Source organism: Macaca fascicularis, chromosome 6, assembly GCF_037993035.2.
Source record: "Macaca fascicularis isolate 582-1 chromosome 6, T2T-MFA8v1.1".
Taxonomy (NCBI): Eukaryota; Metazoa; Chordata; class Mammalia; order Primates; family Cercopithecidae; genus Macaca; species Macaca fascicularis.
The window spans coordinates 104,777,255-104,791,866 of record NC_088380.1 but is presented as its reverse complement, the minus strand read 5'-3'; the positions used below and the strand labels follow the sequence as shown (position 1 = coordinate 104,791,866).

Below are 14,612 nucleotides of genomic sequence, written 5' to 3'. Positions count from 1 at the left end.
AATATGTTAAACCTTTGTCTCATAAATTAGTTTTGATTCTGAAACTATATGAAATATTTGTGGCAGAGGTATACATATTTTGTAAAATAAGTACTTTTGTCTTACAAGTAACTCTCTCTAACATGAGCTCTAAGAACCTTGTTTGAAATTTCATTTCATGGTCAATTCAGCATGTAATGAAAAGTTCAGGGAAGGATTGGAGTGCTTAACTTGGGCCATGGGAGACACAGATATGCTTCATATTTCTTAATTTATACGTCTTTGTAGAAATGGGTGAATAATCCCAATTTTCTGCAGGAATAGAGCCACCATATAATCTTCCAAAAAAAAAAAAAAAATCCATGGGTTGCTATGGAAACAATGATGCCTGCAGTCCCTGGGCTCTGCCCACTGGGGATCCCAGGGAATAGTTGCTGCCAGGGTTTCTCCCCTTCTGTGTCCCTTGGTAGAGGATCTGTACCCCAGCTGATGCTCAGGCTGTACTCCCAGCCCCACTTCCACTTGGAAGAGGGAGAGGTCTTTTTGAGGAGGAATGCCCTCTTAGTCTAGCTCTTCCATCATGTGGAAATGATGCCTCTCTCTGTATTTGGAGAACTGGGTTGGCTACATGTTTTTAAAAAAGCTTCAATACATTTAACCTATCATGGAATACTTCTAAAAATGCTGACAGACTCATCACTATTTCTTTTATAACTATATTAGTTTCCTATTACTGCAGTAATGAGTTACTACAAATTACCTGGAGGCTTAAAACAGTATAAATTTAGTCTCTTACAATTTTGGAGGCCAGAAGTTCAAAATCAGTCTCATTGGACCAAAGTCAGGGTGTTAGCAAGGCTGGTTCCTTCTAGAGGCTCTAGGGGAGAATCCATCTACTTGCCTTCTCTAGCAAGTAGAAATACTCTGGAGACCAGAGTATTTCCTGACTGTGACTCCTTTCCTTCATCTTCAAAGTCAGCAGTACATCATCTCCAAATCTCTTTCTCTCTGTCTCTCTGCTTGTGTCACCACCTGGTCATCTTTCTCACTCTGAGCCACTTCTCTCTCTTCTTTTTTTTTTTTTTTGAATTGGAGTCTCACTCTGTCGCCTAGGCTGGAGTGCAGTGGCATGATCTCAGCTCACTGCAACCTCCACCTCCCAGGTTTAAGCTATTCTCCTGCCTCAGTGTCCCAAGTAGCTGGGATTACAGGTGCATACCACCATGCCCGGCTAATTTTTGTATTTTTAGTAGAAAGGGGATCTCATCATGTTGGTCAGTCTGGTCTCGAACTCCTGGCCTCATGATCTGCCCAACTTGGCCTCCCAAAGTGCTGGGATTACAGGAATAAGCCACCGTGCCCGGCCACACCTCTCTCTCTTATAAAGACCCTTGTGATTACACTGGGCCTATTCGGATAATCTAGAATAATCTCCCCATCTGAAGACCCTTAATTTGATCATGTCTATAGCCTCTTTTACCATGTAAGGCCACCTATTAAATGTAGGTATTCCATATAAGGCCATAGATCCCAAGGATTACAATGTGACATCTCTGGGGTTGGGGGGGCGGCGGGTATTATTCAGCTTACAACAATAAAGGATGAGTGTAGAAATAAGAAGTTGGTGGCCTTATTTGCAGTATGTCTTTATGCAAAGCCTTTTACAAATCATTTCCAGGAAAGTCCTTAGTTCTGGCAGAGACCTTTTATATAAAAACCATTTCAGTATAAAATTGTCCTATTTTGTCACTGCCAAGTTAACAAGCACTTTAGCCACAGGCTGTTTTGCAAACGTGATTTTAAATAGCCAATTACTTTGAATATATTTATTATTTTGTGTTCAGTGTAATGGCAATGAATTAATATTCACATAGTTGTCACATGCCATTTCTAAAGAGTTCTCCTTGAGCCCAATACTCATTAGAATTTCCTAATAAATACTATAAAATGACTCTACCCTGAATATTGTTAAATTACAATGGAAAAAATCACATACACAAAATCCATGTAACCAGGCATAGGAATTCTGAGCATCTCCTTCCTTCTCTTTCTTTCTCTTTGTGTGTCTCTCTGTTTCTCTCTCTCTCTCTCTCTCTCTCTCTCTCTCTCTCTCTCTCTCTCTCTCTCTCTCCATCTGTCTGTATTTGTCTCTCCCTCTTTCTCTATCTGTCTCTATTTTTTTGAGTCCTTACTCTGAGGGAAGCCACTTACCATATTGTGAGCAACTCTTATGGGGAGACTCATTTGAGGAAGAACTGGTGTTTTCAGTCTAGAGTCAACAATGACCTGAGCGTGAGGTTGGAAGCAATTTGAAAAAAAAAAATTCTGAAAACATTTATCCAAATTAAAGCTGCTGAGAAATATTAGGAATAAATAAGAGCTTCTCGGTCCCCAAGAAACTGAAGATTACAGAATGTCCTTTGTTAGTCTTAAGAATGAGGGGGAAAATGAAAATGCCCTTTCTCAGTACAAAGAATCAGTGAAGAGACTATTAAATTTGACATGAATTATGAAGTAGAAAAATCTGCTTGATTTATTAATTTTATGATATATGTAATCAATATCTAATTTGGCATAACACTGTAAATGTTTTTTTATAAAGGTCTCTGAATTGACTTTGGAGATAACTGCATCCCTGGCCAACACCTTGATTGCAGCCTCATGAGAGGTTTTGAGGTAGACCCAGCTAGCTAAGCTGCTCCCAGGTGCCTGACTCACAGAGCCTGTGAGATAACAAACCCTTGTTGTTTGCAGTCATGACATTTTGGGGTAATTTGTGATGCAGCAATAGATAACTAATACACCAGCCTTGAGCATCTTAAAGTCTCAAAAAAAATTTGGAACCTACTCAAGACTGTACTTTCAACCAAGTGTTGGATTTTGAGTACTTCGTGGAAGTTAGCAAAGGCAGAGGTGGAGGAAGGGGAGAGCTGAGCATAAGGCAAAACTCTGTTCACCCTAAAAGTTGGACTGTGTATATCTATGACACTGATAAAGTGAATATGCTGTGAATACATTTGTATGGGACACTTAAAAGCATCCTGGGAATAAACTTTTCCTAAAAAGATTTGTTACATTAGTCAAGTCCTAATGTTAGAGAAGGAGTGAACACAGCTTGATGCTTTACTTAAATGGACTGTTTATCCTGGACAAACAGGAATGTAGAGAAAGCTGCTTTGAGAAAAATGAAGTTTTCCAGAAAAGACAAGCATTACCAAAATTTCTGGGAGATGATATACTGACCACAAAGAAGCTCTGCTTTGTGCTCCCAGTGTGTAACTTTCTTACGAGGAAGAGGGGCTTCCCTGGGTGATTGGAGCATTAAGAGTACCTTGGACTGCAGAGGGCATAAGTGTGAAATGGCACTACCTTCCCTGCCTATAGAGAGGGGCCTGGAAGGGGTTTCACAGACAGAAGCCATCTGGGCTACCACAGTGTGTCAGAGCCAAAGTAGGAAAGGAGGGACTGGCAGAGGCAATGTGAGAGCTCAGAAGTTTCTGTGTGTGGGCACCAAGGAAAAGGTAGCCTGCAAATTCCACAGTCATGAAATGGAGCCAAATTAGAGAAATAATATACTGCCATTATGATTTTTCTTAATCGTCAGGCTGCTGTGCTCTGTGAAACAGAAATTATATTCCTTGGGTTTCTCTGGGTAATTAGTAATTCTAGTATAGCATCTATTCATAGCATGGACTAATTGCTACCCAAAGATGAGAACTAACTGCCTTGTATTAAACAGATAATAGCATGAGCGTAGAGAAAATGTGTACTGCCAGAGATTATTTATATATCTCCAAGCCTGGGCATAGCAATAGAAAACTGGGTTAGAACTGTTGTTGCAGCTAGTAGAAAAGGCTGTTTAGTTTCCAAGGGAAGAGTGATGGTCTTCCCTGGAGACTAGAGGGTCCCTGCCAGCATTAGTCAAAGAACGTTTTGACCCTAGCAGGAACTTTCCACCAGGGCATTATGTAAAAGGAAGTAGGGATGGAAAATAGAAAGAAAAGTGTGTTGATCGAACCCTACAGGACCCATAGGGAATAACATCTTCTCTATCAGGGCAGAGAATGTCTTACAATTGTGGGGGAATACTTGGTGATGGGTACGTAGGTGTTTTAAACCAAGGAAAAAGCCCCATGACCATACGGATTCCTTTTTTAAAGATATATCAGACTGTAGGACATTTGTGCCTGTAATTGTAGAAAAAAAGCTTTTTTATTGACAGTAGTAGAAGTAGTAGGTGAGATGAGGTTCACTCTAAGCAAATGGTTGCTATAGTAAAATATTTTAATGGTGGCTAAGATAAAAGGAAAGAAAGTATGATTCCCACACTTAATACAAATTGATAGAGGAGGAGAAATAGAAAGTCATTTACAGCATAAAGATGGGCAAAACCCAAGATGGGGAAGCACTAATCATTGGAACAGCTACCAAGTTATCCAGCATTTCAAGGTACTATCCTAGAATTAACTTTGAGGTGACCCAAACTAGTGACTGATCATTAAGTTCTTCCCTAATATTGTGTGTAATAAACATATAGAACTGTGAATTGGAACAATCAATCATTTCATTACTGTTTCATTAATACCATTTTTTCTTGTGGCACACAACCACAGCAAAAGCAAAATTTTAGTAATGTTAAAGTCCAGTTTTACTTGGTAAGCCATGTCAAGCCTAACTTTTCTGGTCTTTTAAACATGAGGCTTAATTAATGATGGTTTGATACCATGGCTCCCAAACTTTTTGTGCAGTCAGGTGGTGCTACCCAAAGTTTGGATCCAAGCTCCCTGCACATCAATCACCTCAGAAGTGTGTTGAGAAAAAACCACACACATACATATGTATGTTTATGTGCATGTTATATATACACACACACACACTTGTGTGTTTTATATATATGTGTATATATATGTATGTGTATATATGTGTGTATATATGTATATATATGTGTGTGTATATATATGTGTATATACATATATATGGAGAGAGAGAGAGAGAGATTTGGGAGTGGGGCCTGGGAATCTTAATTTCAACTATTATGCTTTCGTTCTTGAAGTGATAAGTACTGTAGGGACCGTACTTTGAGAAGCATAGTTCCAGGGAGATTTTGATTGATGAATTCTGAGGAAAGGCAGGGGAAGGAAGACAACCACCAAGAAGGAAAGTGCAGAGCAGGGAATGTAGTCAGAAACTCCATGAATCTGCCTTTCAAATTGATTCAAATTGATTTCAAATTTGATATTAACAATAGAGTTTTGTCTATTCCAGGTCCCATAATAAAGATCAGAAGTAAGTTGAGATTCAATCTCCCACTTGCTTGTGCCCTGAAGATCCAAAATTAAAATTTGACTCTGGGGACAAAGAGGGTACTGTTGATGGTATGACCTGGAAAATCAGCTACAGGCTGGACCTCAGTCCACTATTAGCCCCAAAGCTACAAAAGGGAGTTTTACAGAATGATGAGAAGTCTTGTTATGGGACATTATCAGTAATTATTAGGATGTTAATGATAATAGTGAATGTTCCTATCATTTATTTTTAAACACAGACTTGAACAGTCTTAGATAATTTTTATGATAACCATATGATATCAGATGAGGAAAATTAGACTTAGTAACTTACCAAATGTATTTTGCTGCTATGTGGATAAACTGGGCTTTTAATTTCAGCCTGTTTTTCTTCAAAACCTATGAAGTATAACACTAGTCTCTTTGCCTCCTTAAGTGATACTGTGAGGGAATGGATAAAGCTATTCTAAATTAACTTTTCACAAGAGATGTTAAATCAACGTTGTTACACTACTTCTGTCATTAGAGCTTCTGGAAAGTCTTTACACAGGTGGCTCTTGGCTATTTGTTATCTAGGTAACAGCATCCCTCAGAGTCAAGCCTAGGAAAAGATTCTGTTTATTCCAATAAAAAGATTGTGCATTTCTGGGACTAGAGACCTCTTAAGGATATTAGCAGGAGGAGTGTAGTTGGAGTCCCAATTGAACCTAACTTGAATGGACTTTAGGACTCGTAGAGACAGATTTTTATGAGAAAGCAAACCTCTTGGGAAATAACTATTACAAGGGAGAAAGAAATTTGGCACATAGCTATGCCATAATATGATAGGTACTGGAAGTGAAGAGCTGTTTTTAATATAGAATAATGCCTATCACTCAGCTCATCCTTCAGCCTAAAACAACTTACGTCAAGTGCTAGGAAAACTGAGGTAACACATGAAAGGGCTCTTTTATCAAAAGGTCTGAAATCACTGGGAGCTCCATAACTATATAATGTACTGTGCCACATTGGCTGACTCTCTGGGATTCATTCTACCATACATTCGCAGAGAACAGACAACAGAGTGTGCCTGCCACCCAATGGCATCAAACATATGGGAGGCCTCCCAAGGTTCGCAACTTTGGGCACCACATCATGTTTGGCACAGCAGAGAGGATTTGGCCCAGTGGGGCATGTGCATGGTGTGTATTCAGTCACAATGATCAGGATTTGTGCCAGGTATTGAAGAAAAGGGCCTTCATGGGATTTCATAAGCCTGAAGCCAAAAGAGAGAAAAAAAATGGCAATGATTGCGTGGTATCTGAGATGACTTTGTGCTTCAATCCATATGAGATACTTTTAGAAATAATAAAGGGAAACTATGAGGGACTCCAGGTATTTCAAATAGTGGGTAGAAGCAGACCCTAAATAGGCCATTTATTACAATTAATACTGTGGTATCTGGCCTCCCAAAGGCCTCCAAGCAGTCCTTGGCTTCTGATATTCATGTCCTTGGGTAGAGTCCATATACATTAATTAGTGCTGACCCATGAGACCGGTAGAATACTGTGGAAGTGATGGTGTATGATATCTGAGGTTAGGACATAAAAGGCATTGCAACTTCCACCTTGTTTTTTTGGATTGTGGGAGAAACTAAACTCCATGTCTTGAGGAAAACCAAGCAGCCCTATGGAAGGGCCCACAGGGAGGGTAACTGAGACCTCCCACCAAAAGCCCACACTTACCATCCACATGAGTAAGCATACCTTTCACACATAGTCAGTCTTCAGATAACTATGTCCTGATCCACATCTGACTGCAGCCTCATGAGATATAGAGCCAGAATTGCTCAGACAACCCTCTTCCAAATTCCTAATATGAGAAATAAAGAGAAATACTAATAAGTGTGATTAATAGTTTTTTTAAAAAAAACCACTGAGTTATAGAAGAATACGCCATGCAGAAATATGAACCCCATTTTTACTCACAGGATAGAAAAATCTGAGGAGAGTTTGGGTAAGACTTGAATTGCTCCTTAAGTAAAGGGTGGGATTTGGCTGGGTGCTGAAACAATGAGAAGCCTTTCTTGAAAGAGGGATGAATATTACTTAAGGCAGAAAGACAGATACATCTATATTCAAAGGTACAGATTTGTTCAGGTTTGGGTCATAATCCTGAAAGACACAATCCTGAGGCTATAAGATCCCAAAAGATCCGATTTCCTAAAGATCAATATCCCTAAAGTTTAAATTCCTAACGCCTAAAATCCTGAAAATCACAATCACAGGATAGTTGCATTGTTAGGCAGAACAATTACCTTGTTACTGTCTTTTTGCAGAAGAAAATGAATTTCAATTGAATCCCGAAGCCATAATGATGGATTTAGAACTAGGTGCAATCAAGGCTTTAAAAGTGAATTTCAAGGTGTTACTAATAAAGTTTGTTATTTTCCATTCAGCCAATGCATTTGGCAGAAAATTCAGAGGAGAGGATTGACCACATGTTACAGCAACAATGAGAACTTCAGTTTAAAAATGCGTCATTGCCTGCGTTGGCATTTCCTTCAGCTGATGATATTCCAGGAGCTTCTAATGAATTGAAGCTGTCTGAAGAAGCTCGTGAAGTTGCTGACTGATGCATAAGTAATTATATGCATGGTAGGATAAGAAGACACTTAAGCAATGTTGCAGTTTGATCACCATTATCGCTTCTGCCAAATTTGTGGTCTGTATATAAGTGCCTGTGGAATAGACTTCTGTGTATGCAAAACCACACAGAAGCATGGCACAGAAGATGGGAAAACATAATAGAAAATCTTCATGTCTGTGTATATCAAATCATGAAGCATTTCAAAAAGAGCAGCACCATATAGAAAGTGAAGGTGAACATATTGTTTGAGAAAAGCCACGTTGTAAAAGAAAACAAATCAGCTACTTATAGTGATGCTAGGGTACAAAATATTGTTAATGTCGTGAAAGTCAGCCAGCTCTTATGAACTATCTCTGTGCAATTGCCCATAATCTATCCTTGTAATACACATATTCAAATGCTAAATTTTCTTTTCAGTTTTCTGGAGTTTTTTTCTTTTTTTCAGTTTTTCCCCAGTATTTTACATTCTCAGCAGTTTTTTCTTTTGCAATTCTCTATGATATGTATTCTATCTTTGCATCATTTCCAGTACTGGAAGTATAGATTGTGTAGAGACTTCTAGAAATTTCTAATTTGTTTTATGCATTTTTTGCAAATATGATTCATGAAAGTGCATTATCACAACATTGACTTTGAGTGTAAGCATTGGGGCATGTATGCAAAAACATTGGAATTTCCTCAGTAAATGAAGACAATTTTTGTACATCTGCATTTGTGAAAGATTGAGATTGTGGCTCTTTGGGTGATTGGTGCAGTTGTAACCCATGCTGGTTTTCGATCAGTCATGTCAAAAGACTTAGTTTCTTCCTCACAGTATTTAGGACGGCAGTCCCAAAACACACTATTATCAACCATAGTGATACATATTCATACATTTAGCTTTTTGACCTATTTTTTGTGAATGTAGTTCATCTGCCCATGACTGTTGTATCAGTGTGACTATCAGTATACCTGAATGTTCATACTTTAAATCTGTGTTATTATTGCCTACATTATTGGGTAAAGTGGCTTATGAGTGTTCTGCTGTGTTTTTGTAAGTTTCTCAAATAAATCTCCTTTCAAAAAATGTAAATATCTTTTAAATAATTTTTAAATTACTTTCTGCAGAGTTATGGCGTCAGGGATTTTGATCTTTTGTGAGTTCAACATTTGGATTTATGGTGTTTGTGGGTGTGTCTTTCGGGATTATCATTGGCTTCCATTTGTCCACAGTGTTGAACATATAGTGAAGTAATGAGTTAGGTGAGATAGACTGGCTAGATCCAGGTTAGGGAAACCTTTATTTCTAATTTTAGGGCCTTGGATATAAACTAGAAGGCACTGGCTATATGAGGTAGAAGGATAATGAAATATATATTGGTTTTCCAGAATACTGTCTCATCTGGTGATTAGGCGTTGAATGAAGTAGAAGTAAGAAGACACTGGAATGAAGAAATTGTTTGAATAATTTGATAATTGCAGATGGTAAATATGAATGAACTAAAAAAATACATTAGAGAAACTGGACTTTACATATTTTCAAATATAACCTTATTTTAGAAGACTAGGTAATATTAAACATTTCTCATAAGTCTTTGAGAAGATTTTTATTCATCCATTAAAATATTTTTTAATAAGTTGGACATATATTAATAAATTTAATTCAACAAATATTACTATTAATCTTTCTTTACACAATGTCAGCAACATGGGGGCAATTATTAATTTAAATAGTTTAAATAATTTATTATCCTCTGAATTTATAGATAAAAATTTTAAGAAAATGAAGAAAAGTATTTCTCCTTTATAGTTTCTTTCAATGATTTTGTTGTTTGTTAATTTCTACTTTGGAACTATAAGCAGATGTCTGAGAAGGAATTTCGCTTTTCTCTGTCAAGATAGATACCGACCTGGCCAGATAATCCCATTTGCTGGGACTGGGAAAGGAGAGACTAATTATTACTTTTATCTTTATTCAGCTGCATCTCATAGTCTTCATTTTTTTTTTTTCTATCCTGTACTTCATTGTTTTTCTCAAGAACTCTCATCTCTGTGGAGGAAAAAAGTTATCAATATTTTTGCCCATACCTAACAGTTGCCTGGGTCTACAGCTCTGAATCAAAACTAACATACCACACATCCAAAAGATGAAGTACTTAACACATCACCTTTACAGGCAAAGTATTCATGTCTATAACGCCAAATCTAATCATTTAGCTGAGGTGCTAAGTGGCAGTTTTTAGAAATCTGTAAGGAATTTCTAGAGAAAAGGATATATTTAAGAATAGCTCACTTCTAATTTATATCATCATTCTAATGTTCATGACATTTAAAAAAATTGAAGGCTGTGATTATTGTTGGTTGTGAAATTAACTTAATGTTAGGAAAGCATTTTTAAAACATGAAATAAAATAGTATTTAACAGAAAATGTCAAAATTAGTGGTGCATAGCAAGGATAGGTACTATGTAATAAAGCTTTTGATTCATGTTTTATATATGTTTGTTTTTGTGTGGGTCATGCTGTAATATTACCTCTTATCATGGGTCATAGTTACCATTTTTGAAAGCTTACTGATACTTTGGAATACAAATCCTAAAGTATAAAACGATTTTCCACCAAGAAGCAGTTTCTCTGCTCCTTCTGGGATCTCCATCTGGTTCCGCCCACCTGTCTGCCTCCACTCCTGCTTCCACCTTGTCCATCAGGGTGACCCAGAAGTCCTACAAGGTGTCCACCTCTGGCCCCCAGGACTTCAGTAGCTGCTCCTACACGAGTGGGCCCAGTGCCCGCACCAGTTCCTCGAGCTTCTCCCGAGAGGGCAGCAACAGCAGCTTCTTGGGTGGCCTGGGTGGACGTTATGGTGGGGCTAGCGGCATGGGAGGCATCACTGCCATCATGGTCAACCAGAGCCTGCTGAGCCCCCTTAACCTGGAGGTGGACCCCAGCATCCAGGCTGTGTGCACCCAGGAGAAGGAGCAGATCAAGACCCTCAACAGCAAGTTTGCCTCCTTCATAGACAAGGTATGGTTCCTGGAGCAGGGGAACAAGTTGCTGGAAACCAAGTGGAGCCTCCTGCAGCGGCAGAAGATGGCTCAGAGGAACATGGAGAACATGTTCAAGAGCTACATCAACAACCTTAGGTGGCAGTTGAAGACTCTGGGCCACAGACACTGAAGCTGGAGGCGAAGCTTGGCAACATGCAGGGGCTGGTGGAGAACTTCAAGAACAAGTACCAGGATGAGTTCAATAAGCGTACAGAGATGGAGAATGAATTTGTCCTCATCAAGAAGGAAGTGGATGAAGCTTACATGCACAAGGTAGAGCTGGAGTCTCGCCTGCAAGGGCTGACTGACGAGATAACTTCCTCAGGCAGCTGTATGGAGAGGCGATCCAGGATCTGCAGTCCCAGATCTTGGACACCTCTGTGGTGCTATCCATGGACAACAGTCGCTCCCTGGACGTGGACGGCATCATTGCTGAGGTCAAGGCACATTACAAGGAGATTGCCAACCGCAGCCGGGCTGAGGCTGACAGCATGTACCAGATCAAGTATGAGTAGCTGCAGACGCTGGCTGGGAAGCACGCGGATGACCTGCAGAGCACAAAGACTCAGATCTCTGAGATGGACTGGAACATCAGCCAGCTCCAGGTTGAGACGGAGGGCCTCAAAGGCCAGAGGTTTCCTTGGAGGCCGCCATTGCAGATGCTGAGCAGCGTGGAGAGCTTTCCATTAAGGATGCCAAATTCAAGCTGTCCGAGCTGAAGGTTGCCCTGCAGCGGGCCAAGCAGGACATAGCGTGGCAGCTGCGTGAGTACCAGAAGCTGATGAAGGTCAAGCTAGCCCTTGATGAAGGTCAAGCTGGTGGACATCGAGATTGCCACCTACAGGAAGCTGCTGGAGGGCGAAGACAGCTGGTTGGAGTCTGGGATGCAGAACATGAGTATTCATCCACAGCAAGACCACCAGCGGCAAGTGGTCTGAGCTCGGTCTATGGGGTCCCTCACAAGCCCGTGCCCCAGCTACGGCCTGCGCTCCCGCTTTGGCTCTGGTGCAGACTCCAGCTCCTTCAGCTGCACCAGCTCCACCAGGGCCGTGGTTGTGAAGAAGATTCAGACCCGCGATGGGAAGCTGGTGTCCGAGTCCTCTGACGTCCTGACGTCCTGCCCAAGTGACAGGTGCGGCAGGCCCTCCCAGCCTACCCCTTCTAAGGCTACCCCAGAGCCTGGGAGGGAGGCCACTTGCGGAGTAGCACTGGGAATGAGAGACACACCTGAGGCTCAGCCCTAGCCCTCAGCTCACCTGCCAGGGAGTTTACTGCCTGGGCCCCTTGCCCATTTCTCCAGCTACAAAACAATTTAGTTGCTTTTTTTTTTTTTTTTTTTTTTTGTCCAAAATAAAACCTCAGGTAGCTCTGCCAGAAAAAAGAAAAAAAAAAAAAAGATTTTCCAGTTTAGTAATTTTCTGAATAATTTTTATCTCAAATTAGTAATAGTTGATAATAGAAAATGGAAACAGATTATATAAGCAGCTACAAGAAGTTTCACACTACTGTAAATTGTTCTATGACTTGTACAAAATAAAAGTTCATAAATCCAACATTAGTTCCAAAAAGGATATAATTATTGACCTTAGGAGAACAATATCAACACTTCCTGTGCAAGTCTCTTTATCTAAAACTATATAAGAAAAAAGTAATAGTAAATATCTTTTCAGAAGATTGTTGCAGTATGGGACAGAAAATGACTAGAATGACTTGTGGGTCCAGCATATTTAGCCTTGCTCAGCAGTATGCTTCCGTTAAGTTCCTGAGAAAGTTACCTTTATTCTTTAGGTATGTTTCTCTGCCAACAAATTAATTATCCACCTTTTCAATGCAGTCCAAAGCAAACTATATTTTATGACACAAAGTCATTAAAAGCTATGATCCAGGACAATACCTACAAAATGAAAGTAATAGTAAGAAAGAGAACATCAAAAATGCATGTTAGAGTAACATTTTAATGAATTCAGTATAATACATTTTTCCCATGACCTGTGATATTTACATTAATTACTGCATCAATAATCTTGCATAGCAATATCTGACTACATGGAATTATATGCTTTGGGGTCTGCTCCTCATTTCATACCCTGATAGCCTCAGATTTCTAGTCATCCTATCCTTCAACAGGATAGCGATGGTTGATAATATTGACAAACTTTCGATTACGGTAGAATAGAAATGTAGAAAAAGCAAATTGGCTTAAATTTAAAACCATATGCATCTTCTAGTAATTGATATAAACACCTGGAGTCTGAGCAGTGACTTGCTAATTAACTCCTATGTAACTTGGATTTTTCCTGCACAGTTACAATCTACATTTCAATGCAGATTAATTCAGTTCAATCCAGTAAATATGTATTGATTCTCACTTAAATAGCAAGCACTGTTATTTTGCTGTTGTGCTTCCTGCTCTCAAGGTGTTTATAATCAGGAAAAAGAGATAAGCAAGCACATAACTCAGAAATCAAGGCAGAATATGCTTAATGCCTTGGAAAAGATTACCAACAGAGTGCGTTGGAATGCTTATTCTAACAGAAAAAGGTAGTAGCATGAGTTTTGCCAGATAATATATATCTCAGAGGGGGTATTGTAAGGATTAATGCAACATATAATCCACAGGGAGCAACTGGGGCAAAGTCTCAGCAAATATTAGCTATCATTATTTTCGTTTTTATAGTTGCTGCTATTTTTATTTTCCAGTGTAGCTTATTTAAATAAGAATGATCACATTTGTGTAGCTATCTGCATTTGCTATATTGATTGCCTTGAATTCACTGGGCCAGAGAGCTGACTAAATCAGTCATATTGATTTCAAATCAATACATAAGTAGGGCATGGTAGATTTTTAACACCTGCAGTGCATTAGTTGTACCTGGTTATTGCTATCACCACCTCTTCCAAATTCCACAAGAAACTCCCTCTTCAGGTTTGTTGGGATTTCCAAGAGAAGAAACATATCTGGGAGTGAAAATTATTTCCTTGGTTTTCCTAGAGACTTCATTGTTCCTGTTGACATTCCTCTCTCCCTAAGTTGAGGAATTTCACGGCAAACTTTCCTAGCTTGTGAACTCCATCACTCCTCTTAAACCTTAGCCACACAAAGATCACATCATAGCTCATCAGAGGACTGTCTGCTTTGTCTGTGATATCCAGCTTAAGGGACTCTGGAGGCTTCTCTTTGGTTTTTATAATTACTATAACTATAGTGGAAAACATTTTTTTTTCTATCTTCTCAGTTAAACACTTTGAGGAGTAAGAGGAGCTTATCAGTTACTTAAACACTGAAATTTTTAATGTTCAGTTGCTATTATGCATTTAAGGTGTGGCAATGCAAAAATCGGTCTTTCTGTAGTAGGCTGTGATGAATGTCCCCATGTGCTTCACGGAGTATGAGCAATCAAATCTCACGTTACCTCTTTGAAAATGAAAACCAGTTTCTTTATCTCTGTTCCACATAGAGTCTGGCAAAGTTAATTCTCAATCAAGGTATCTGAAAGACTAGATGAAGCCAATGTATTATTTTTTATTTATTCCTGTCTTTGTACTTAATGCAAATTATGTGTGAGATAGTAAATTTGGCAAAGAAATCATTGCACTAATCAACTTAAGAAAAATTTCAAGGACGTTTTCTCTCTTCATTATTTATTGTGATAATGCCCAAAGTTGTTGGTGTTTTTTAATCAATGACATTCTTT

General features: G+C 39.1%; 1 pseudogene; it reads left to right on the top strand.

The window, feature by feature from the left end:
* Window positions 1-14,310, top strand: part of LOC102133436 (keratin, type II cytoskeletal 8-like) — a 32,744-nt pseudogene extending 18,434 nt beyond the window's left edge.
* Window positions 14,311-14,612: the final 302 nt, after the last annotated feature.